Source organism: Castor canadensis, chromosome 8, assembly GCF_047511655.1.
Source record: "Castor canadensis chromosome 8, mCasCan1.hap1v2, whole genome shotgun sequence".
Lineage (NCBI taxonomy): Eukaryota > Metazoa > Chordata > Mammalia > Rodentia > Castoridae > Castor > Castor canadensis.
This window is the reverse complement of record NC_133393.1, coordinates 34465071-34492891: the sequence shown is the minus strand read 5'-3', so window position 1 is coordinate 34492891 and position 27821 is coordinate 34465071. Positions and strand designations below refer to the sequence as shown.

General features: G+C 39.1%; 1 long non-coding RNA gene across 1 annotated transcript in view; it reads right to left on the bottom strand.

Annotated features, from left to right (window-relative positions):
- The window catches only part of LOC141425688 (uncharacterized), a 39145-nt gene extending 11663 nt beyond the window's left edge, over positions 1-27482 (bottom strand). The window contains exons 1-3 of the long non-coding RNA XR_012450734.1: positions 20337-27482; positions 8299-8375; positions 3515-3545 (exon numbers count right to left, since the gene is read on the bottom strand). This is a non-coding gene — a long non-coding RNA (uncharacterized lncRNA). The remainder of the gene's footprint in view (positions 1-3514; positions 3546-8298; positions 8376-20336) is intronic.
- Positions 27483-27821: the final 339 nt, after the last annotated feature.

Here is a 27821-nt window from a genome sequence, read left to right as displayed (position 1 = left end):
AGTTAGGGAGAGGGAATGAACACCAGGGAGAGTCCACTTGTGAGTGGGAAAAGTAATTGTATATCTGGTGTGACATTAGAGGTTCCAGGTCAGCCCTCCTCACGAGCTATCTCCTCCATTCGGCTCCAGTGATGGCTCAAAGTAAAAATTCTTGGGCTGAGAGTGTAGCTCAGTGGTAGAGCACTTGCCTAGCAAGCATGAAGATTTGAGTTCAAACCCCAATATCATCCCCCCCATCAAAAAGGTTAAGGAGATGGAAATGTTTATTGCTCTGGTTTTATCATTAAACGTTATATACATGCATGAAATTACCACACTGTACCCCATAAATATGTACAATTATTACATATCAATAAAAAGAAAAACAAATTCAGTTATAGACAAAAAATAGAGAATATTTTGATTTCATGATTCCTCTCTGATAAGAATCCAAATGGAAGGTAAACTTCTGTGGGTATTTATGCCTTGTGTTAAATGAGTTTTTAAGCCCCTTTTTGGATGTAAAAGATTAGGGGAGCCATGCTGCTCTTGAGGGCTTAGAGGGCAGTGTCTTAGGGGGGGACTGTATTTGGCTATAAATGCACTGACAGTGGCTTCAGAGGGTGGCACTTCAGTTACCAGGCAGCTCTCCAGGCATGGTCTCCAATAGGTGGCATGAGCACCATGTGCATTAGGAAGGAGTACAAGGTTTCAGGCCCCCGCCCACACCTGGAGTTTATGAGTCCTCCAGTGCTTCATATGCCCACGAGAGTCTGGGAACCACAGGGTTATCCTCTGTTACAGGAGATCCAGTATTGTCAGTCAGGGCTGGTGTCACAGTGCCAGCTATGACCCAGCACCTTCAGTGATCTGCTCTGATACGTTCAGCATGTGGTTTTCATGTTCTTGGGAGCAAGAGGTATTTACATATCCCACCTGCATTCCAGGTCAGAAAAACAGGGTGAATCCAGAATGAGTGGTGCCAATATTGAGAAATCTTTCCAGAGATCCTCTACTTTTGTCCCCTTGGCAATGAAAGTCACACAGCTGTGCCCAGAGGCAGCAGAGTCTACACAAGTAAATTTGTAGTAACTGTGCAAGTTTCTGTTGTTCTCTGTTAGTCATCTTTCTGTCACTATAACAAAATACCAGAAACAATAAACTTATAAAGAGAAAATATTTATTTTGGCTCACAGTTTTGGGAGTTATAGTCCATGATCAATTGACCCCATTGCTTTGGGCCTATGGTGAGGCAGCACACCATGACAGGAGCATGTGGTGGAGCAGAAGTGCTTATGTCACAATCCAGGGAGCAAAAATGGAAGAGGAAGGGACCAGGGTCCCACAATCCCCTTGGAGGTCCTACCCCCAATGACATAAAGACCTCCCATAAGGCCTCATCTCTTAAAGGTTCCTTCATCCTCCAATAACACCAAGCTGGGACCAAGACTTTAACACATGGGTTTTTGAGGATGATCCAGATCCAAACAGTAGCATCCTTTTATCCCCAAACTGGGATTCTGTTTATATGAAGAACAGGGGAGCATTGATGTCATATGTAGGTAAGTCAGTTGTTTCTACTGTTTGTACTTAAAAGCAGAGATGGGAGAACCATCTGTAGTAGTCAAGAATGGCCTTCACATGGCCCACAGTTTCTCTGGAGGCTGGCATTAATGAGGAGCAAGAGATCACAACTCTGCAGCCTGCACACCAATGGGGACTATTGTTATACCTGTGTGGACAGCAGTCATTGGAATTTGTGGCCAGATCTCCCTTTTGTCTTTGGAGATAAAGAGACATCTCATAATTCACAGTCATTAAAGCTGAAACACTAGTTCAGCACTGAGATTGTTCCACCCTGTGAAAACCACAGAAGGGTTTAGCAGCGGGACAGAAAGAGATTAAGAAGGGGTCATTATAATGAGTTTGTTTACACTAGCTCCTTGCAGCCCAGGAGGAGGGATCATCATTTATTTTTGTCTCTTAGCCTTGAGCCTGTTTTTCCCCCTAATGATCCCTACCTGTTGACTTGCTCTCCAGCTCCAGGGTTTTGTTTTTCTCCCATTTACTTTCTAGGTGTACTTAAAAACAGGCTCCTGAATACAGAAAATATGGATCTTTATCTTATTTTTCCAAAGGCTGTCTTGTGAAAAAGAAAAGCCAGACCTGCCCTGTCTTGAGCATTGGGAGGTTATGAAGTGCAAGCCAGCTTGTTTATAGTAGCAAGTGGGCAAGCTGCTTCTCCGACCTTCTGCCTACTAGGGGTGGGGTTGCTGCCTCTTACAGGAGAGCTTTCATGTTTCCTTGCTCCTAGGAGTGGGTTGTGCCCATCAACACTACAGGTGGGTCCAAAGCAAGGGCCAAACATGCAGCTGCACAGCCCAGGGACTTTGAGCTGTTTGCAGCTCTCCTGTCTTTGTACCCCTGCCAACTCACACACACCTGGGTTTTCACCAGCTGCCGACCCACTCCAAACTCCTTCCACCATGTGACCTAATCCTTATTACACCTGCTCCTCTTCAGGGCTGCCAGCCCTATCCCCACTTGCCTGAATAAGGCCTGAGGAGGTTTGAACAAGACCTACCTTATTCATGCCTGAAACAGTCAACTCCCACTAATTTCATGGCAAATTATGAGAGATTAAGGCTTACTGTGAAGAACAGTCAGCCCTGATAATTAATCAGTGTGGTCATTTGGGGATCAAATTAAATTGGACCCGAGGCCTCGGCACTAAAATGAAAATCAAATTCTCTCTTTTGGCATGCTGTGTGCATTGGACTGGGAATACAAATCCAGCCTGTCTCCATCTTCCTTCTTTGCATATAGATGTTGGTTTATAATTTTAAAACACAACAAAGAGGTGGGACAAATACTAAAGTTTGGGTATCTAAAGTGAATGCAGGGCAGTGAATGCAGTGAATTGAACTCTGTTCAGATCAGCAAAGATTTGTTTTGTCTTTTATTTGCCTAAGAAGCACTCAGGTGCTGGAAGTAAGAAATCTGAGTAATACCAGATCTACATCTTCAGGGAGGTCAAAATCCAGTAAAGAACATAGACAAGCTATTAATATATATTTGACTAGTGCAAGAAGATAGGGAAAACTATTAATTCTGACAGGAAAGATAATGCTAAATTGGATTTTGAAAGATGACTGATACTTTTGTACTTTCTGTCTTTGGGAGGGCACTGTGGAGTGACCTGTAGTCAAGATTTTGTTTTTAATTGTGTCTGACATTGTTTTGCACCATTATTGCTCCTAACATTCTGTGCATGAGTATAGTCCAAGGCTAAAGGCAGCAGTCACCTTTAGAAACTGCCAACAAACATAAATCACTTTTCTGGGGCCAACTTTTCTCAAGGAAGTAATAAAAGTACCCTCGTGGCTAATGGCAGGACACATGAAAGTCTTTTTCTCGCTTCCTCACTGTCTTGTGACTTCACACATGAAATACAGTCTATCAATCCATTGCTTTTTAAGATGTGGTTTCTTTACCATGCTGTTAATCAATCAACAAATAAGTTATAAGGACTTACTGTGTGTTTGGTATGATTCATTGTCACTTCTCTGAGTCGCAAAAGTGAAGAAAAGATGAAAAATAGGGAACAGAAAGTACACTTATTATAACATATTAAGTAAATAGCCTTGTTATTCTAAAACAGTATCATTTTCAGAAATCACTGGAGTGATTACCAAGGTTTTTATGTAGTATGCAAGTTTTAGTATCCTAATAACTTTTAGCTACTCCTCCCTCAGCACCACATACACACATTTGGTTAGAGATCATCTACTCTGGTAAACTGGAAGTTATTAGTGCTGCTTACTGATTTCCCATTTTCTTTTTTGGAAATAAAAGGGACCACATCCCTTTAACTCCTTGAATTTAGGTCTGACCTTATATCTTGTTTTCACATTAATTGCAACGTGAGTGGAATTGGATTTCATATCTGAGTCAAATATATATTGCCAGTCTTTTCCTGCCTCACCATCATGGAAGCCCATCTTGAGGCACTTTGCTGAAGGAAACCTTCCCTGAAGAGTCACGTGGGCCTGCAGTGTCTTTGCTTAAGGAAAATAATAGTACCATTAATAATAGACCTTTTTGTGTCTTTGAAAGCTACTATGACTTACAGGTTGCTCACTGACCATTACAAACTGTGTTGATATGCCAGAGAATGGAGTAAATTAGCAAAACTCATCCTAGGTAGATTGGCACACAGAAGTCATCTCAAGATATTTCTGTGCATGCTAAGCTCTTTATATGTAAGCCATAATACCACACATAAATAATCTCATTTTAATTCTCATACAACATTATGTAATAGATAGTACTACTCCACATTTTAATGATAAGAGACTCACAGAGTTCAAGTAACTTGTCCAAACTCACAAGTCATCAGTATGAGGCAAAAACTCAGGTTTTCTCCCTTTATTCTTGCTGGCTTCCAAGAAGCTGATCTAGAATACCCACCTCCTTATATTAGTTTATACATATTCACAAAGCCAAAACCCACATGGACCACTCTACTTTTTTTTTTTTAAATATGGTTTCTAACCTCAGTATCACCAGAATTCTGAATCAAATGTCTGAGAAAGTTTCCCTGCCATGTCATAAAATCAGACAGGAGCATTTGGATGGAATGAGGGCAAAGTAGTCCTAACATGAAAAAAACAAACCAGACAATGGGTTGACAGAGTCATTATTATGTATGAAGCACAGGAAAGGTTTTCATATAGTGTGTAGATTAAACAACAACCCCCCACAAACACCAAAAGCAAAACAAAACAGAATTTCAAAAGATATAAAAATCTCCTCCACTACGTTTTTCTAGGAAAACCATCTTTCCAACCAGGGAAAGTGTTCATCAGTTCTAACTTAGGTGATTCCCAATAAAGTTTTAGCAAGTCTTTATAATAATTTGTTTTGCAAGTATGAATAAACTCCCAAGTTTTCCCTTTTTTGCATATGGCCAACTTCAGGATTATTTTCTTCATGGAGTGAAGCTCCAGAGTGTAAGAACCATGGTGATCTTAATTGATCCTTCTCAGTGTCACATTAACACATTACAGGCAGTAACCCTTACAGACATTTGTTAAACAAGTCAATGAAGTCGAAGAACCCATGATCATTGACACAGATTATAAAATAAACACAGAAATATGAATACAATTTTACCAAAATGAAAGGAAGACTTGCTTTAGATAATCACATGAAGGATTATCCCATGTGATCTGGTTATACAACCATCTTTAAGTTATACAGATCTAGTTGAAATCCAAACTTAAAAATAGACAATGACTCTTCCATGTACATTTAAACTAAAAATTTTCTTAGGATTGTCTGAATTACGCTCATTAATTTAATATTAACCAGAATTACATTGCTAATCCTAATAAATTACTTTGGTGAAGGAAGAAATCTACATAGGGGCTTCTGGAGAAATCTGGGGATGTGCTTGCATCTGGAATTGTCTTTTACAAATGGAAACAAAAGCTCAGTTGACCAAGCAATGAACATGCACTGCAAAGTGAGTTGCCAAATATCAAGAAAATATTGGAAGAAGTCTTTGTTCCTCTTTGAAGTGAAATCCACCTGGCTCAATAGCAACCACCAGGCAACAGGATGTAATGAAGTGTCCATTGCTTTGAAAAATAAGCCATTCCTAATTTGGCTACTGTAATCCCAACATATGGATCATTGTTCTACACAGAAAGTCAAAGATAAGAGTCACCAAAGAGCTGGGTACCAATGGCTCACACCTGTAATACTAGCTGCTTGGGAGGCTGAGATTGGAAGGAGTAGTGGGGAGAGTTAGTGAGACCCTATCTCAACCACTAGCTGGGTGTAGTGGTGGCCTGTCATTCCAAGATACATGGAAGACTGAGATAGAGAGGGTTGCAGTTCCAAGCCATCTCAGGCAAAAAAGTTTGTGAAAACCCGTCTCAACAGAAAAGGGGGAGCTGAAGGAGAGAGGGATGTCCACGCCTGTCATCTCAGTGACAGTGGAAAGTGTAAAATAGGATTGTGATCCAGACTGGTCTAGGTAAAAAGCAAAATCCTCTCTCCAGAATAACAGAGCCAAAAGGACTGGAGACATGGCTACAAGTGTGAAGCCCCAAGTTCAACTCCCAGTACCAAAAAAAAAGAGTCACCAAAGATACTTTACCAAGTCTACACATATACCTATATGGTATATACTAAAATGATGTGAGATTTGCCATGCATATGCAAACATATATCACAAGAATCAAGACCAAAAGTATGCAATTGGCTACAAATGTGACTATTTATTCTCCTTTGCACTATTACAGCAACTCTGGGTCCATAGCTCAATTTCCTTTCCTTCCTGAAGTTAGGGAAAAGTTTAAATAAATACTTTGTCTCCTAGAATCATACGGAATCAGATTGCTGTCAGAAGCAGACAAATATAACCAAGTTGTGAGCTCTTTGTAGACAGATCATTTAAGGCTTATTTTTTAAAAATCCTTTCAGCACATTGCCTTACATTAACTAGGTATCTAGTAAGTGCCTGTGTTCTGTGATGAGTGCATACTTGTCTATAACAAAGCTGAGTTTATACTCAGGTGAACTCGACAGCAAATGGGTTTCTGTCAGCTTTTTGATAATGGGAAATTGTTGGCTTTGCTTTTAAGAGTTTTTGGAGGGTTGGTTTTAGACTCATTATAAACAACACATTACTGTTGAAAGTAATCACAAATTTACAGAAGTGCAGGAGCTACAGTATAGAGAACTTTTTTTCTGGACCATTTGAGGGTAAGTTGGTGGTCCGATACCCCATCCTACACTATTGTGGATTTTTCCTCCTACCAAGGAATGTTCTCCTAAGGACTACAGTCTAATCACCAGTCAGGAATTGCTATAATCAGATCTGCAAAGGAGATTCATGTGTCTCCAATTGTCTCAAAAATGTACTTTCTAACAAAAGGATCTAGTCCCGAATTATACATTGCATTTAGCTGTCACAGCCCTTCATTTTCCTTCTGTTGGAAACAGTTGCTCAGCTTTTTTCCTTCCATGAGCCTGATACTCTATTGAAATATATGGGAGACTTACTTGATAGAATGCTCCACCATTTAGCTGTTCATCTTCAGAAGGAATAACACAGAAGGGTGCTTTGTTCCTTTTACATCTTGTTAGGGGATACATGATTTCAACTTTTCCCCTTACAGGTGGAGTTCAGTTCCATTGCTTAAGATAATGTTTTCCAGGCTTCTCTGGGCAGTTATTCCTTTTCCCTTTCTAACGAATAGGTATATGGAAGGGTGATACTCATCTACTTCAGATTTTTCACTTTGCTTATTAATATGTAAGGATTCGTAGCTTCCTGTTTTATTTGATGTGTTAAAATTGTTTGTATAATTAATAATCTTAATGCTCCAGTATCCTTGATTTTGCCAGTTGGAACCCATTCATGCTGGTGTCTGTGTTTTTTTCATAACCCCAACATTCTTTGAGCATTTTCTTAGTCTCGGGAATACGAATGTGTCCTAGGATGGTGGTGAGCTTCATTTGCCCCAGCAGTGGAATTGAATTAGCCTTTTCTCCAAGGAAGAAGCTGGAAGGAAACCTAAGATAATCTAATTCAACCATCTTGTTTTGTTTACTAACCATTCAATTCCTATGGATAACTTTGCTTTACTCGAGAGAAATTATTATTTTTTTTTAAATTGTAAAACCACTGATTTATAGGAACTCCTTTTATTTCTATTTACAGGAGGTTCATAATTACCTGAGATAATAGAACTAATGCTGCAATGCATTTTCTAAGTGATCAATGGCCATTAATGTAGTTTCTTTATCTTGTTCAATGTGTTTATCTTATCCCTTCCCTGAGGTTAAGTGGAGGGACTTGCAGAAGCAGATGAACTGCACTGTAATGCAACAATTTCTTGTGTGAAGAAGTTAAAACAGGAGAGCCAATGACATTTTTCAAACTAATACTGAAATAAGAGAAATGAAAATGTTATTATTGCTGTCCCTCTCCCCCCATACACACAAATCAGGACATGTGGTATAACAAGTGTAAATGCATTTGCAGGGACAATGGGACATAGTACAAATGAAAGCTTATGGAACATCTAAGCAGCAGAGTGACCATGCAGAAGTGTCCTACTGGGGAGTTTCTTCAGGAAAGGATACAGATGAGTATGTGCCTTTAAGGGAGGAGGAAATTTAGGGATGGGATGGAGAGGAGGTTGACCTGGAATAAGTAGAGACAGGCAACATAGGAACCAATGCCTTCGTGAGCCTGGTTTGGTTGGAGATGGGAGGAGCTTATAAAATAGGAAAACAGCTTACTTTAGAGGTGGAGTGGTTTTTTGTCTCTTCAGTCTCATGAAATCTCTTGGGGTGCACTTCAGATAGGTTAAGGTCAACTGCAAATAACCAAAAACCCAATGAGTTATCTGAGGGAGTAAAAGTAGATTTTTCTTAGAATGTGGAGGCTTAGTGGTTACTAGAAGTGGTTCAATAGCTCAAAAATGAGGCCAATATCTCCAGGCCCCTTGATCTTTCCCTCATAGTTAAAAGATGGCACTGTAGCTCCAGGAATCACATCTGCATTTAAGAGAAGAAAAGGAAAGTAACACTGACAGACATATTTGTCAACTTTCATCAGGAAAATGAAAGCTTATCCAGATTCCAACTCCACACCATCCCTAGTAGGCATTCAGCTCTGAACATTTGCCTGAGTTTTCATGTCATCTCCTAGTTGCTAAAGAAGCTGGGAAAGTTAATATTTACTTCCTCAGTTTCTATAGTAGAGGTAGGCAAGAAAAAAGTGACTAGGAATCAGTGTCAGGTGTATCAGTCTGTTTGCTGCAAGAAGGTCAGTGGATTATTTTCCATATCATTTAGAAGACAAGAGAAATTTCATTTGACATAGGAAAAAAAATCCTTTCTTAATCCTCAAGGCAGCCTGCTCTGAATCTGAAGAACTTCAAGTTGAAAAGTGTTCATTATTCTGTACCTTAGAGATGTAGATATTTGGTTGCATGAAGCCTGGAGAGGGAAACATTAGGTGTATGAGCATTTGATTCATGTTTTAAAATTTGTGCATTCCCTCCTTCCCAAAGCACTGTGAAATACAAAAACCTACATATTGGCTACCCTCTTTTTCTTCAGCTCTTCTTCCATTTCTTTGGAAAACTTCCAGAGAAACTTTGTTTTAGCAGTTGTAAGTTAATTCAGTGCCTCTTATTCAAATTGGCTTCAAGTATGCCAGAGGGGGAAAAGAGGACCAATAAATGAGGTCTAAATAAAATATCAGGAAATCAAGATTTGTTTAGTTTACCAAGATACATTTGGATAAAGGTAAGTATGTATGTAAGCTCCTGTTAGGTCGATGTGAAGCACTTACTTGAATGTACTGTGGGCATTTTGAAATACAGTCACCAAACTTCCCTAGACATAATATTATACAAGATTGTGTGTTAAGCTTATTTTGAAAGTAAACACATTTGTAAATCACTTGGCAAGTGTGTTGAGAACCTGTGGTTTATTTCTGCTTCACATCGCTCTGCAGACTTGGCTACACCAGGTTCAGTAACGGCAACAGCTAACCTTTTCCAGACAATCCTTCATGCCCCGGGGGAGGGAAGACAATGCAGCATTGTGAACTTTCACAAGATCTGCAAATGTGGTGCAATTTTGGTGTACCAGTGGCCTGAAGTTCACAAACCCACCCAAGAGTCTGGCCAGCCTGGACTTGTTAGACAGAAAGCATGAGATTAAGTGAGGTAAAATCCCTTTCTCTACAGTGTTTAGAGATGATCCAATAGCCATTTTCTTGCTCTTCAATCTTTTAAATGACCAGAGTAAGAAGTGGGACTGGTTTCCTAATAATCTAACAGGTGATTTCTTTGACACATATTTTATTCTTATTGCATTACCAGATTCATTCAGGGAAACTTATTAGCATCTATTGACTGTGCAGAGTTTTAATAGCTAACAGCTCCTGTTTTCACCATGTACCAGCTGTGTGAAGTATGGTAGAAGTTGTCTCTAATTCATTTCATCCATCCAACAGATTTTTATTGAGCATCAATTTATGAGCTGACATTCTAGGTATTGAAAGTACACATTGTGCTAACGCTTACAACATTTCAAGGTTGATGCTATCACCTACATTTTTAAAAGTAAGAAACTAAGGCCTACAAAGAATACACAGCTAACTTCTCAAAGCCACACAGCTAGTCAGTGGCAAAACTGTGCTGGAAGCCAGCTGTGTTTCACTCTGTATGCCACACTTTTTACCTGGTATCTCGTGGCCTTCCTCCTGTCAGCTGACCTTATAATAAAGACCCATCAGTGGCAATGCATGAAATCTTTTTTGAGACCTCAATTCATGAACATTTAAGGTTTCTTTGCTAAAATAACTAATTCTCCTGATACAAGAAATAAAATGAGGATCCTGCCTTTGTTGATCTTGGTATTAAAGTTTATTCAGTTCCTCACATCTTTAAACTAGTCATCTTCAAGGTCTGATTTCAGAAGCCTTTGGTTCTAGGGATAGCTAGTCCATGCTTTCATTAATCAATCCTGGCAGCTAGCCTTGGGTTATAAATGAGATGGTTCCTGGTAGACTTTTCCTTAGAGGTGCAAGAAAGAATCCAGCTTGCCACTCATAACCCCTGAATTTCTGATCTCCTTGCTCACCAACTGGATGCCTTTCAGTGATTCAGCTTCTGTATGCTCTAAGTTAGAATGTGAGAAACAAGTCAGATAGCATATGTGAGAGTCACATAAAAATTGCAAAGTAATAAACAAAGAACAACCATGATCTTTGTGTGCGAAGCAAAAGAGACTGAAAAATTAAAGGCATTATGAGAGAACAGCTCAACTTGACAAAGCTTGTAATAAAAAACGATAATTAAATTATAAGACTCCAAGCAGGGATAGTGAAATTAGGAACTTTCTGTCCTAACCCCTTTCTTTTTGGTATTTGGGGCATAAAATTCTAAAGCGAATTGATTCTTCTTGAGCATAAACTCAACCAGTTAACAGTGGATCTTTCTTGCCTCCCCAATCTTGTGAGGACCAAGTATGGGATTTAGCAGAGGAAGATGTATGGAAACTTTTCATAGTTTCTGAATGGAAAGTTCATAATGCATGGTAGAAAATGGAAGGCAGGCAGCCACCTCCCTTTGTTTGGTGAACCTTCAATCCACTCCCCATGGCTGTGGGTGGACCTAAAAAAGGTAGATGTAGAGGAAAGAAAGCCTAAATGACTTTTGCTGGCTTCAAGCCCTCTATAGTAGTGGTAAGAGCTCTGGTCCACAGCTCTAATCCAGGACAAAAGTACATTGTTCCAAACCTCATTCTTCCACCTTCCTAAAACCCTACTGCAAACCCTGGTCTGTTTTCTTCCTTTCCCTTGTGTGCCTGCTTCATGCTTCCAACCAGCTCATCTGTCTTACACTGCTGTGTCTAACTTTTTTAACTCCTACTTGGGAGATCAGCCCTTAATCCAAAGCATACATACTGGCTTCCAAAAAGTGGTTTACAAAGATGGAGCTGTGTGTTGTGAAAACAAAAAAAGTACTGTCTGCCAAGAGTAGAGTCAGAGAAACTGGTTCAGTCCCAGCTCTGCCTCTTGCATGTTGCAACATCTTAGGCAAGGCCTTAAACCTCCCTGAGCCTCAGCTTCCACATGTATAGAGGTAGGATGAATCCTGGCTTGTTTGTTCCTTATAAATCAAATGAGCTGTATGTAGAAATGCCTAGAAACACAGACCAGATGTGGTGATGCACACCTATAATCCCAGTGACCTTGCTGATAAAGATAGTAGGATCACAGGAAAAATTAGCAAGACCCTATTTCAAAAATAGGCCAGACATGGTAGTGAATGTCTATAATCCCAGCTACTCAGGAGGTGAAGGTAAGAGAATCAAGATCTGAGGCCATCTGGGCAAAAGCACGAGAACCTATTTGAAAAACTAAAAAAGCAAAAAAGAACTAGAGCATGGCTCAAGTGGTATAGTGTTTGCATAGCAATTCAGTTCCTAGTACTGCCAAAAAAAAAATTCACAGTGTCCCCTTGCCCCAACACCAGTTATCCTATGAGAAGTGTAGTCACTTAGTAAATGATGATTGAGGCTGGGATGTAGTTTGGTGGTACAGCACTTGCCTAACACACAAGACACCAGGCTCAATCCCCAGCACTGCAACAGCAACAAGGAAGTAAATGGTAATTGAGTACCTAGGAGGGCCACAGTGGACATGGTGCTGTAGATACAGTCATATATATGGCATGTTCCCTGACCCTAGGGGTCTCTTCTGAGGGTGGAGTACAGCAACATGAAAGGGCAATTAAAATATACTCTGCTAAATTTCATAAGTAAGCATAAGAGGGGCACCTAGCTGAGACTGAAGGGTTATGCAGAGAGAGAACCTAGGACCTATATTTCAAAGGGTAATAGGAGAATTCACCAAGAAAAAGAAGGGGTAAAGGTTATTCCAGGCAGAAAAGTAGCATGCGCCAAGGAAAGGAAACAGACTGAGGGAAGTTTATAGAGTGTAGCAAGTATTCACTGTAGCTGGAGGAGCAGGGACAGGTGACACTGGAAGGTAAGGCGGGGGCATGTGTTGAAAATCATGGTCCATGCTTATGGAACACCAGGTATGGTTCTAGCATATGACACGTATGTATTCTTTTAATTCTCCTAAAAGCCCCATGAACAGAGTCCCATCATTACCCATCATTACAGAGAGGGAATTGAAGCTCAGAGAAATCAAGCCACTTTCCCAAGGTCATAGACCTGGAAAAGTTGGCCAAGGAATTTGCTTTGCCCCAAGGCTATTGAGAAGGCACCAAGGGATGGGAAGTAGGTCTCTTTTCTAGTACTTACCTCTTTCTAATCTTTTGCATAAAATTTCTTGACAGTCTGCATAACTGATAAATTAAGTGTTACTTTCTCATGTGGAAATTTATATTGTTTGTTTAAATACTTAATGATTCATTATCTCTTGGGCTTATCAATAAAGCAATCCAGTAATTGAAATCCTCTGGGATGGAGTGGATTATAAATGGAAATTTATACTTAATGGTCGATTATATGTAATGATCAATTAGCTTGGTTAATTTTGCTTTTCTTCCTTTCCCTAATAACATTTTGTCAGTGATAAACAGAAGAATTGGTGGACTTGAAAAATACAAAAGCTTACAAAAATAATAGAAGCCTTGAAACACTCCAACTCTAAAGTTCATTTCATTTCTAGGAATTTATCCTGAGCAAATGATAAGTATAATGAGTTAGATTTGTGAGAAGATTGTTATTTAGGTAAGAGGCATGAATTTCACCTGATACTTGAGTATCATGTATCTTCTAAACAAATTAAGACTAGTTTATCACTAACAGCCAGGGTTGGCATATTCAGTTATTTTTCTGAGTTCTAGTTCTCGTCTTCCATCCCTTGGGATTGTGGAGAATCCTTGGGCATAACAGTACAGGAACTTAGGAAAGATAGTTCCTAGTTTAGGGATATTAAACTATACTCGCATGCTTATGTCATGGCCAGCACCTCTGTTGAGAACATCACAATCCCTTGGGCAGGAGTCAGCCCCAGGCACCCCATGGTCTCCCATAGAGGTTCTGCCATGTTCAAGTGCATGGCCAGTCTCCTGAAGAATCCAGCCTTCTTCCCCACTTTCCCAATGGGCCTGGCTCTTTTCCTTCTGTACTCTACAAATTCAAAGCCTCCATCCCTTTCCTACTTAAGACTCCCAATTGGACTATCAGTTTACTCACCTCCTTGAGCACACAGTTTTGAAAATGAGGGCCTGTTATCTTGTCTCTGGAACTAATGAAAGCCTAGATTGCCCCACATGGGCTCTTGGGAAAGGAAGAAAGACATCTGTTGTTTTATAATTAACCTACAGCCTAGAAAACAGGTCCAGTTTATTCTCAATTCTACACTAAAATTCTAACAAGTCATCGAATTACATTTATTATAATGAAAATCTGGAGAAACCTTAAATGTTCCAATAAGGGGATTATACATTGTAATAATACATGGTACTTAAAGAGCTTAGTCTTTAAAAACTATTTCAGCGATTGGGAAATGTACCCTTGATATACTCATTTTTTTAAGTAGGTTACAAAGCAAGGTATGCAATTTAAGCCCAGTAGATCCATAAGATTTGTATAATACATAATCAGTGCTTATCTCAAGAGCAGTGGATTAGGGTTGAGGTTAATTTTCTTTTTCATACTTATATTTTCCCAATTTCTTCATATATTCTGGCAAAGTAAAATAATGTGTGTGAGTGTGTGTGTGTGATGCTCTTAGAGCATTTAAGTAAGTGAAGTGGTGACCATGACCTAGCTTGATAGACTTACTGATTGAGAGTAGAAATGAACTTGAGAAAGGAATAAAATAACAATGTGGAAAGAAAAAATATAAAATACAGAAGGTGTAAGGCAAAAAATTTAAATATTTATCAGAATGACCATGCTACAGTATTTTTTTTTAAGTTCTTTATGTTAACTTCTCTGGACTTTAATTTCTTCATCTTTTAATTTTCTGTTTGTTATTTAGTAAATGCTTCCATAACACCTACTATAAGCCAGACAATCTTCTAGGTATTTATCAAATAATAACTAATTTTAATCCTTTTTCTACCCTGTGAGGAAGGCACTGTTATCCCTATTGTGTAAGGAAACTCAGAAACAAAAAGGGGCTGAAACCTCACTCACAGTCACCGTCTTGGTCTATTTTCTATTGCTGTCACAGAATAGCTGAGGATGGCTAATTTAGAAAGGAAAAGGGGCTATTTGGCTAATGGTACTAGCATTACAAGAACATGGCACCAGCATCTGCCTGGCTTCTGGGGAGCAGCTCATGGTTCCACAGGAAGCAGGTATGTGCAGAAGAGAGGGTGGCGATAAAGCTGCTTACTCGCTTCATTCCCATGATAACTAATTTAGTCTCAAGAGAAAAGGCATTCATCTCTCTCCCAAGGCTAACACATCAGCAACCAGATTTCAACATGAGCTTTTGGTGGTGACAGACCACATCCAAACCATAGCAGTCACACAGATAGTAAGCAACAAAATCAGAACTCAGGTCCTAGCTGCCTGGCTCCAGATTCCATCATGTTAGTCCCTGCCTTATTTATTATCCCAGAGTAAATGGCACTTACGTGTAATAATTTATTGTACGCAGAGATGTTTTATCTCTGTAGTCCCAGGTACTCACTTCTCCATATTTACTAAATCTGTTTCTCTTTTTGTCCCAGAGATTTGCTTTTGGAAATCCAGTTGAGAAAATTATCAAATTTACTCCAGGTTGTATTTTATGAAACAATGACTATTGGGTCATTGTTTTTAACTTCTCTGCTTGCCTGCTCAGTACTGAATACTGAATTCAGTACAGGAGAAGAGAAATTATGTCTTAGATAGCTCAAAAAGATGCTCCTGTCAGTCCATATTCCTCAATGTGGTGATCTAATCCTTGCCTGTTTTCAATTCAGCAGGCTGCTGGCTTTGGGTTAGATCAAGTGCAAAACCCAGTTTGCCTTTTTGATATGCTATTAGAAACAGAGATGGAGGGAATTATTTTCACATACATAAATATAACATGAAACTCTCATGTTTTTAGAATTTACTTTCAAAAAATGTTTGGATTCAAAACCTTAGCAAGGGAATAGGCTTCCTAGAGTTTAATGAGCAAACAGCCCTATTCCCTTTGTATTAACAGTAAAAATTTACTCATAAATACAATTATATACTGAATAATTTCTTGGAGAATTAATATTCTAAAAACTACCTCTGGTTGGGGCCAACCCAATGTTTGTAGGACACAAATGGGCAAGAGTACAAACAGAGGCTTCCATATCATAACTTTTGTACTATTTGTATCAAAGTACAAATCACATTATTAAATAAAACAAGTTCTCTTCTCTTACCCTGACAAATACACTTTTTTCTGACAAAGACCAGAACCAAATTTAGGATTCTTCCCTACTCTTGGTGTTCCATAACACAATATGGCTGCAGTATAGTGAGAAGCCTCTAGCCTGACCCCCATCCCCACATACTACAAGCTGTCCTCTTGCATTAGAACAGTTTTCTCCCACACATGTGGACACTCCAGTATACTTAGGATCCCTGTCCATCTACCTGTCAGACCTAGGAGTGCATGCACTGGTAATATAGCTCATCTCAGGAGAATGGCCCTATTGAAGAAGCCAGGAAAGCCCTTGACATGCAGGGAATCCAGGACTCAATACACTAACTCCTTGTCCTATGCTATGATGAGGGCCATGACACGACAAGCAAAGTGACAGTGTAGGACTCTGCAAAGTATGGGGCCTGGCTGATGGCTTGTCTTGCTAGCTGTAAGGCCCATTTTTCTCTGGCATAACCTCAGTCATCCTCTGTTTCCTGGGATGAAAAGAGCCAGAAGATGATGTTGTGGAAAGTGAATATTCCATGATACTACTCAATGACCCTCTTAAAGGGAAGGGTCTTCTGCCTCTTTCTTATTAAAATTAAACTCTTCTTCTACATATTTATCTCAAAACTCAATGTTGAATTCTGAAAGACCCCTCTACTGAGAGATACCTGGGAAAACTTTGGAACACTTACCTAGAAGAGCTTAATCATTCATTAGGCCCCAAGCTGAGCTGAAAGAAGGGGATATATTTATACCGTGAAAAAAGGAAAAATGTAAACTAGAGGTTCACTAGGAAGAGCAAATTTGGACATAGGAAGAGAGAGCATTCTTCAAGGATCTATTTAGTTGACACTGATAGAGGACCAATTCAGTTTTAGGATGATGACTCCTGTTGCTGTGAGAACACTAATACATGGCAATTAATCAATTAGATGCCAAGTACTATGCTAAATACATACATACATACACAGTATATGGTATATGTACTATATACATAAAGGTCGCTTAATAACCACAGCAGCACTTTGAAGAAGTAAAGCTTAAAATAATTCAGTAACTTGCCTGCTGTTACTTAAATTGCAAAGGTAGGATTACAATCCAGGTTTGTCTTGATACAGAGCATAAACTCTTAAGCATCTTTTTATATCCAAATACTGCTTTATAAAAATAACACAGATTGACAAATTCCAGACAAGAATAGACCCCATGTTAGCTATCCAGTGAAGGTTTGGGCATGCTGAAGTGAATAAAGAAAAAAAAATGGCCTGAGGAGATGCCACCTAGATGTTGACTGCCTTATATAGTTACCAAAGCATGGGAAAGACAGTTTTGGAACCTTTGTTGTCCCTGGGGAGCCAAGGGACAACGGCATAAGACCTTGTACTGCTATCAAATGGAAGTGCTTTAGATTAGACCTAGTAACTGGAAGCTGCAGTTTATGAAACTCATCAGATTTTGGAGGTATAGAAAATGTCCCCATTCTTAGGAGCTACACTGTCTCAAATCTTAGAGAAGTTTGGTGCAGGGTTCAGTTAAGAGAGGAATGAATAAATCTCATGCACAAGACTGGATTCAAGAGATGAAGTAGTGAAGAGGTCTAGAGAGGGCAGTCCTCAACTCATTTATGTTTTAATTAGGCCAAGAAAACCTAATCCCTTTAAGAGTTCTTATGAGTCTTTAATCCCCCATCTTTGCTTCCTATAACCATTTCCACAAAATTGCAGCAGTAAAATGACTTGAAAAGTGATGAGATGCATTCCCTTGAGTATGAGGAAAAAAATCAGGAGTTGAGAGAAGATGGAAGAGAAAGCCAGAAAGGAAAAGTGGGGGAGAAAAAAGAAGAGGCAGAGAAGAGTTCAGGTAGAAGAACTGATGACTGGTGACTATTTAAGAGGCCACTGGGTTACTTCTCAGTGCCTACAAGAGAAAGGAAAGCTGGTCCAGGTGTGAGGATGGACCTGGGGAATCGCTTATGTATGTTTGGACACCTCCTCCTCCACTCCATGTACTGATGATGGCGAGTTACCAGTCGTCTGGTGGGTAAAGCCTGGCTTGGGATACAGAGACAGGCTGGGGAAAGGCCCACTATTGAACCATAAATGAGATTTCTCTTTACTATAATTGAAAATTTTCTGCCTTGTGAGTTAAAATACAGAATCCTGAAGGCTTGCATGCAGCCTATCTTCATATTAAAAAGATAGTTTGTAGTCACATTAAAAAGTACATTTTTTTTCAAAATTCTATCTTCATTCTATACAAATTTTACTTAAAGGAAAGCACTGTAAACAAATGTTGAATCTAGTTAAACACTTCAGCAGGCATATCCTTAGGGATGAAGTGTATTGATGTCTGCAACTTACTTTGAAACACATCCAAAAAATAAAATAGATTGATGGATGAATACAGGGGTGGATAATTGCATAGATGTGTGATAAAACAAGTAGAGTAAAATGTATTTTTAGAGTCCGGGTGGTTGGGATATGTCCTATCACAACTTTTTTATATGTTTAAAAATGCGCATAATAAAATGCTGGAAAATTTTTACTACAGAGAAGAGGCTAGTTTAAAAAACTGTACAGATTGTTAATCTTTTTTCATCATGTCATTGGGGGGTAAAACTCACTAAATGATGAGAGGGTTTCCTTTTACCTTTACCTGTTTCTTTTGTCTTGCCTACTTTTTTCTTATTGGCAGACTAGTATGGCACAAATATTGGTATTTCATGAAGGTGTATTTCATTTCTACCTACTTAAACTTACACTATATCATTCCTCTTGCAAAATAGAGAAATCCAAATATTATTGTCAATTGTTCATATCCTACTTGGTTATATGTGAAATATACTCATTTCATAGCATTTGTAAACTAGTTTACAAATGTCCAGTAGAGATTAACATATTGTATGTGAAGAATTTTAGTTTAGTTTTTTGGTGTTGCTGTTCCAAGCTAGGCATTAGTAATGAATTGAAATCTAACTTAACTAATCTAACATACATTAATGAGATGAAATCTAACATAACTAATTATTAAGTGAGATACTTTACACATTCTGTCTAAAAGCATGAGGTATTTCTGTGGATTCTCTGTGTTTCTGTGTGTTTTTAAATTGTAAATCGCTCCTTATAACTGCAACTGAGGCTCAGGGGTACCTGAAAGTTATAAGTAAAAAGGAAGGGATAATGTTTTTTACCTATTTTTCCCATGCTCACCAAAATCCCCCAAACTAAAATACACTATTAAGCCATTATTGTCTGAGACTTCACCTAAATTAACCCTTGGTATATTTTCCTAGTGATTATTTTCAGTTTACTTGTACTTGTAATGTTATTCTTGCTGTCATTGTCATCTACATTATGTTTATATTTTATTCAGAGCATTATAAGTAAAATGTGTCTATGAACACTGAAACAGTTGTCAATACTGGGTTAAAAATTATCTAATTAATTTTAAAACACTATGCTTATCTATGGTCAATCATTTAAAGTTTTGAAAAGAATATTTGATTTCAAATTTTTTAAGTTAGTTAACAGTCCTATATGGTGAATCATACTTTTTGTGGCAAGACAGGTGAACTTCAATATCATCAAACATTAATACATGACAGTAAATTCTTACTTGGATTTTATACAAAAGACCAGTATTTTGGTACTTGCATTATAAAGAAACAAAACAAATTCTCATTTTCTGAGACTATAAAGCAAAAATTCTTTAATCATAGAAAATAAGCTCTACATTTGCTCTTCTATCCAATGAATAAAATTAGTTTCTGTGAGTTCCCCCAAAATGACAAAAGTCTAATATCCAGTTATTCTCAGATAACTTTAGGATACCTGCATTACTTAAATATCAGACACATAAACCAATCTGAACAATGATTACCCTGCTCAAACTTTTACTATTAAAGATATTTAAAATTCCAGACCTTAAAAACTCTTTGCTGAATATCAAAACTATGTTTTAATAATTAAAAAAAAGAAACCACTTTGGCACAGAGGCAGTGTTGGCTCTTGAAAAGCCTTTTGTCATTAACAGTCCAGCCTCTTTCTGGAAAGATAAGAATAATGGGTTCAGTATTAGAAATGGAAGCTATGTAAAGAAAACAATATGGTAATATAATTGATATCTAATGAATTGCTTGCTATTTTTGAATAAATTATTCATTAAGTAAAACTGTTTCTCCTTTTTCTTTGGAAAGCATTAAAACCTTGGATGTATTTAGCTAGATAAGGAGAACAAAAACAATATTTAAATTATGTTTTAAAATACCACATTTTCATTTGCATTTAGAAAAATAGAAATTAAAAAGTTGTGAGTTACTCCAAGAGTAGTGAGAATAACAATAAGTAGAAGGAAAGGACAACATAAAAAGCATGTTCCTACTGAAATCAGACAATGAAGAACTTATTTGATTATATAAATTATTAGAAACACAACTTACCTCTTTATGCCAAGATACTCATGGGGGCACAGCGCACAGGAAGGGGGAAAGCCAGGATAATGGATTATGAAACACATCAGAGCTAAGGCTCACAAGCAAAAACTCCAGAATATCAGACAGCTTCCAACCTACCTTCCTCCCAAGCGGATGTTATATCTAAAAAAACTGTCCCTGAGACAATCAGACCTAAAGAAATCACTGACTAGCAGTAATCCACATGCCATCTTCATGCTATTGAAAGTAAAATTCCAGAAGTCCTTGTGCCCACTAAATGATTATGGTCTGTTCTCCGGAGAGCATTATGATCCATGCCACCTTCTCAGGATGGCACAATTATCCTGACATGAACGGTGCAGCCTGTTAGAGAAAAAGTTTCCTTTAGTCCAGACTTGTGCACAATGAGCAGATACAAACCCAACCAAAGTTGCATCAGCGCTTTGTTCAATTGTGGAATTGAGCATATATGCTTTCAGTGAGAGCTGTATGAGCTATCACTGGCTCTGCCACCTGAGCTTTTCAATCAGAGAGGTTTTTAACACAGCTCTCGGAAAGGACTTCCAACCTGGAAGCAGACAGGGGTTTCAAAGAAGAAACAAACACATACCCTTCATCTTGGCTGCATTTTTAAACTACTCTCCCAGAACAGAATCTTCCCTTCTGGTAAACACATGCTTGTATATATTAAAATAAAGAGGGTGTATAAATTAACAAGTCAGTGCTGCTCTGGCAAAGAATAAACCCCCAATCCATGACAGGCTCACCATTTCCCCAAACAGGCACTTGGGACAGAGGCATTAGGAAAAAAAAAAAGCAAAAACACAAAGGCAAACCAAATGAAAGACACTCTGTAACTTAGGAGAGTATTCCTTTCTGGGCTGTCGGAATGAAGGTAGTATACACACTACCCGACTTTTGTTCCAGGGCGAGAAAGATCCACGGATGCCGGGCATAGTGACATACAATGGGTAGTAAAACCACAGTCAGTCTTAGCAAATTAGGTAAATTGGCGATCATTTGATGGTATTCTATTGTTGCTATTGTAATCACAGTAATTTTCCCTGGTAATGGTGCTTCGTGATGAAGTGCAGTTCTCATAGGATAATTGTGAAAGATACCAAAAGATTCAGGGATGCAGCATCTGCTTTTAAAAGCTCTTCAGACTCAAATTGGCATTTTACTTTATCTTGAAAATTTATTAGAGATTCAGATCATGCCGGTTTAAATGGAAAGGTGAAAGCAGGGTACTTTCAATCTATGAATTATTCAATCTCAGCCTGGTGAAATTGCCATCCATGAACTGATGCTCTGACAGTCCCTTCACAGAGCCTCCATTATGCTTGTCATTTTTATTTCTTTATCTACAATCTCTTTCTCAGTTTCTGAGCTTGTCCCCCAGGGCTCGGCTTCACAAACTGAGTATTTCAAATTGGCAATAGCCTAAATGTGCTGTCTCAAATTGCTGTCTCCACAGGCTGCCTTTTTTTTTTTCCAAATCATTAAAAACCACATCCATGATGATATCTGTTAGGCTCTTCAATTAGTTGAGTTAAAACACACACAGACACACACAGACACACACACACACAGACACACACACACACAGGCATCATTCCGAAGAAGAGTCATGTTCCGCTAACATCACAGGACAAGTTAAAGTGATGCTCTCTGCTTCCTTCTTTGTTGTCATTGTGACCCATCCTAGTTGCATAGCACCCATGCAGAAGGGAGCCAGTGCTAACGCAGGCTTGCCTGGCACCTGATTTCCAGTCAGAGTTGATGAGTATTGCATGGCAGGAAGACTAATCCAGACCACTGTACACTTAAGCGAGCACGAGCATGATTATTTAGGAAAATGAGAAGAAGCCATCAGATGACCAAAATTAGACTGTCATTCTCCCAGGCTCCACCTGCACAAAGACTGCAGTCGCTACGATTCTCCACTTGATGGCTGGTTGTGTCACTGCTAGTCGACAGCTGTCCCGCATCCAGAGAGGACTGGGATGGATTTAGGTCAGTGAGTCTGGTTTCTCCTTTAAACCGTGTTCTAACTGGGAGTGGGGATCTGCGCCAGTCCCCGTGACCAGCCTTAAACATGAGCTGGGGAGTCCCACAGCGTCAATGCGGTGAGTTGCCCAGGCCCCAGCCAGACAAGCCATCATCTCCTTTGTCCTAGCCTTTATTCCTGCAGGTAGAGCAGCCCCCAAACTATTCCCACACGAGGTGAGAAACCAGCTGTGCTCCATCAGAGGCAGTGTGGTTACCAGGCTCCGAGCAGTACCTGCTCAGCTGAAAATTCATGCTGCAAAGTTAGAAGCCACCGTGTACATTCAGACTGCATCTCAGCTCTGGCTAAACATAGGTAAATACTCCTCAGGTGAGAAATACTAAGCAGTAGCAGGAAAATACAACTTGAAAACTGCACTTTGTGCCTGGCTGTATGCCTCTGCTTTGCCGCACTGCGACTAGGAAGCTGCGGGAGCAGGAGCTGGCATTTGCAGGAATGCAGAAAGCAGCAGCTATGACACAGCAGTCAGCTGACTTCAGGGTGTTATCATTCAGTGTCCTCTGCAGAATCAGGCCAGTTTCTAAGGTGTCACCAGACAGATGACCTTGAATCCAGAGTGGTTGCAGGAGGACAACCTTCCTCAGTCCACACCTGGCAGCCGCTACTTACATTTCTTTTCTCTCAGGCAGTTGTAACTTGCAGCCTTCAGGGCTTAACTATTTCTGTCTTGCTTGCTAAGATGGCAGATCATTCTTGGGTGACCATTCCAATGCAGAAATAGGTTAAAACCATCACTGTTCCTATCATTGAGATTCGTCTCAACATCATGAGAATAATTGTGGGAGAATTCTTGCCCATGTTTTATTTTTAAAAGCACTAGTAAATTGTACCTAATAGAACAGTAAGCGCAACAGGGAAAACTCAAAGGTAAATTAGTCCAGCAGTAGTCTGTTCCTATAAAGCAGTGTGCAAGCTCTGTCATGAAACACGGGTTGTGCATCCCAATTAGTCTGACAATGGAGCAAAAGCCTTATATGGTATTACCCTAGTGGTTTGAAGAATTGCTAAAATAAGAAAGCAGTCATTACCAGGCATTTGTTTAATGACTGTAATCATACTGAATTAATTTAACTTGCTGCAATGTTTAACAGAAAGTCAATTATAAATTGTGCTAGAAGAATAACAATACTAGTATTTTTTGCATAGCACCTTCCTCTGAGGAGCATCAGAAGACAACCTTGTATCCCCAGCATTTACAGAGCACTCAGAATATGCTAAGTACTCTGTGGAGAAATCGATGGCCAGCTTCTCTGAAGACAGGAGTTTATGATTCTGAGCAAGATTGGACCATACATAACATGACAAGTGTACCACACTGACCTATAGGTGCTACTCACTTTATAAGGGTGATTTTTTTTGCATTTTTCTCTCATGAATTTTATTTTTCTGTTTGCTTCTCATTGGATTCTCTTGACATGAATCTCATTCAAAAGAGAAAGTTTCTAGATAGCAAAGAGGTCAAAACAATATGAAAAGAGGCCGGACATGGAGGTGTATGCCTGTGCTCCTGGTTGCTAGGGAGGTGGAGGTAGGAGGAATCTTGTCCAAGGCCAGTTGGGCAAAAGCATGAGACCATATTTGAAAAACAAACTAAAAAAGCAAAGGACTTGGCTCAAGCGATAGAGTGCTTGCTTAGCATGTGTGAGACCCTGAGGTCAATCCCACTACCACTAAAAAAGAAAAGAAAAAGCCAAACCTAGATGAAAGTATCATCCATGTAATTATAAAATTATAATTAAGTGACATTTAATAAGGCACAGAGGGACTGAGTCCACTTTTAGGGTGAGCTGTGGAAGTTCTGAGAAGTGCTACCTGGAGAGAGCTAATCACAGACCTCCTCTTTTTCTGTCCCCGTTCCAGCTCTCATCAACAGAATTTAATAGTCTCATAAATGTACCTTGCTAATACCCTTCAAAACCTGCTTGCAGGAAATGAACCCAAAATGATACCAGTAAGTAAACTTTATTGTAATTCTTTAGAAGCACTCATATTTTTGAAGAAAATTAAGCTTCCAGAAAAGGCGTGGCTATCTAAGTATGAAATTTCAAGTGTCACCTCTTCAAGGAGGAACACCTTCCTGAGGGGTGAGGGGTTCTGTTAAGGAACCTGCTTCTCCTGCTTTATCACGTGGCAGACTCTTTGCCCAAGATGCTGGCTTCCTGTTGGTGGTAGGGAAATTTCAGCCAGGAGCCCCTAAAACCAGTACATGCCTAGACCACTGGTGATTGGGTGGGTCCTGAGGCAAAAAGTACTCTGACAGCTCTTGAACCCTCCTCAAGGGCATCCTTCCTGTGCTTTGTGATTTTTCTCGGGTTCTTTCCCACCAAGAAGCAGTCTAAGCACTGGTACTTTTAAAAAGCTCCTCCATAATTAATTCTTCTGTACCCCAAATTGAGAACCACTGATTAAATAATGTTAAGCATTCCTTTTTTACCTGTGTGAATTTGTGGTTGGAAATTCAGTTTCATAATTGAACACAAAGATGAAGAAATGAAAATGAGTCCTTAAATTTATCTAACTTTATCTTTACTATTAAAACTCTTTACAAATTAACAAAGGAAGAAATTATTGTAATTATTTAATAGGGAAAATGTAGACTGTGATATACCCATATATCCTCTGGATGCAGGGACAGTCTAGCCACATGTGACACCCCTCCACAGCTCCTTGTACCGTCCTTTCATATGCACTGACTACCTCACACTGTGACTTTTGTTCATTTAGTGTCTTCCTCAGCCTACTTGGGAGCTCTTTGAGGGCAGAAGCACTGGGGCATCATCTTGATGACACCAGTGCCTCAACTCTGCCTGTAAGACCTCAGTATTCATTATAGGAATGAGGGAATGCTAAAGTCCTCCTCGTGTTGTAGATGTAGACTCAGAGACATCCAAATTTGCAACATGAGAATATCAGCCTTTTATTTCATTGCAATAATCTTGAAATCACGTGCTTCCCAAGGACTGAGGAATGCTAATTCTCAGTAAATATTGATTCGAAGACTATCATAGCAAAGAAGAAGAGAGAGGGTTGGAAAATGGATAGTACACTTCATGAAAGACAATCAGTCAAAGCTACATTGCTAATAAATTTCTGTTAATTTTATATATTTATTCAGAACAATTAAACATATATTTTATTTTCCCTTTTTATTTTGGAAATAGAGGCTGGTGAGAATGTGGCTCTCAAAACCTGTTATGGTTTGGGTCCTAAGTTTCCCTTAAGAGTTCATGTGTTGAAGATGTGGTCTCCAGCTTGTGGTGCTATTGGGAGGTGGTAGAGCCTTTAAGAGATGGGAAGAGATGTTGGAAGAAGTTAGGTAATTGGAGGTGTGCCCTGGGGGGGGGGGGACCTTCCCCTTTCTCTTTTGCTTTCCTACCACCAAGATGTAAATACCTTTGCTGTACTACACATTCCTGGCCATGAGGCTCCATCTCATCACATGCCCAAAGTGATAGCACCAAGTAATTGTAGGCTGAAATCTTTGCAAACATGAGCAAAAATTAATCTTTCCTCCTTTGAAGTTATTTATCTCAGGTATTTTGTGGCAATGGTGGAAAGCTGATTAGTACAATGCCCTTGCTGGAAAGATGCCCTCTTCAGTATAGGTAAGGAAAAAAATCCTCTTTAGCCCTCTGGAACTCTTCCTTCTGATGTTGTTTGTTTGTGTGTTTGTTTGTTTTTGCCACACACTATTTGGCAGTGTTGTGAAGTCTACAGAACACTTCTCAATGTTTTTCTATGCATGTACAATATAATAAGTAGGATCACCAAGGAAACAGATTATATTAAATATCTCATTTAAGAACCTTTGCCTCAGAAAAATCAAAATACTTTCAAGATCAAATTGCTAAGTGACTTTTGTTATCTCTGTTCCAATAATTATCCAGTACTTGGAAGCAAGTTCAAGAAGAACCTAGACAAGCTGGGCACTGGTGGCTCATGCCTGTAATCCTAGCTACTCGGGAGGCAGAGATCAGGAGGATCACAGTTGGAAGCCAGCCTGGACAGTTTGTGAGAACCTATCTCAAAAAAACTCATCACAAAAAAGGGCTGATGGAGTGGCTCAAGGTGTAGGCCCTGAGTTTACTGCAAAAAACAAACAAAACAAAAAACCCTTGACAAGATAAGGGGACGGGAAAAGGAATAGAAAACTGTGCTTGCTGAATTTCATTAAACATAAAACAGAATGTGTCTTCTTAAAGAGACCAATAAATTACTCATTTTCATATTCAAAAAAATGCTATACTTTCCCAACTATTAATTCACACAACATAGACCTTTCCTAAGGTTCTTTGGGGGATTAAAACAAAAAAGTGAGGGCAATTGATTCCTTCAACTTTCACAGCTGAGATAGGAATTTAAACTCAAAAACAGTTGAATCTTGCTTGCTGCAGCATCATTTAAATAAACAGGCAGCAAAGTCCATGACCAAAATCTCCTACAGTTATACCAGACTCCCTCCTATTCCTTACTTGCAGTCAGTTGTGTACTGGAGCCAGCTGGTGCAAGAGACAATTTTTAAATTTGCAGGAATTTTACTTAATACTAAACCATTAACAACTGAAATCAACCACAGAAGGAATAGTTATACTATAGAAATTGGTAAATAATATAAATCAGGGCTGTTTTTCTCTGGACAATGGGTTTATATGTTGTAATATATTTAATTATGCCAATGTGATCATATACTTCTTTATTTTGATCCCAGAATCCAAAATGGTTAAAAATATAAAGCACAATGGTTAAGGATGAGGCTCTTGGGTCAGAGGACAGGTCAATGGATTCTGCCTATACCACTGATTATTTGGGTGACCTTCATTGGGTAATTTTCTGGGATTCAACTTCCTCTTAGATCAAATAAAGTAGTAATTCTGTGTGCCTCTTAGGTTGTAATGTGTATTGAATGAAGTGGTGCTTATAAACTACTTAGTATGGGTCCTCATACATACAAAGCTCCCAATGGCTGCTAGCTATGATTGTTTTCCTTTTTCTCTTCCTGCTTTTCCTTCTCCTTTTTTTTCTTATTCAATTGGTCATTGTGACAAATTGATATTATCTGTATTGATATAAGGAAAGACATTTTATGAGATTATAAACCAGGTCATCCTAGCTACTTGGGAGGCTAAAATCGGGAGGATTGTGATTTGAGGCCAGTCTAGGCAGATAGTTCATGAGACCCCCCCATCTCCAAAAATAACCAGAGCAAAATGGACTGGAGGTGTGGCTCAAGAGCAGTATGCTTGCTTTGCAAGCTCAAAGCTTTGAACTCAAAACCCTAGTTCTTCCCCCACCAAAAAAAGATTCTACACACACACACACACACACACACACACACACACACACACACTATATGCAATCAACTTGGGAGTTCAGAGAGTAGAAATTTATCCCGTAGTTTCTGATTCTTCTGGGTTATAGAG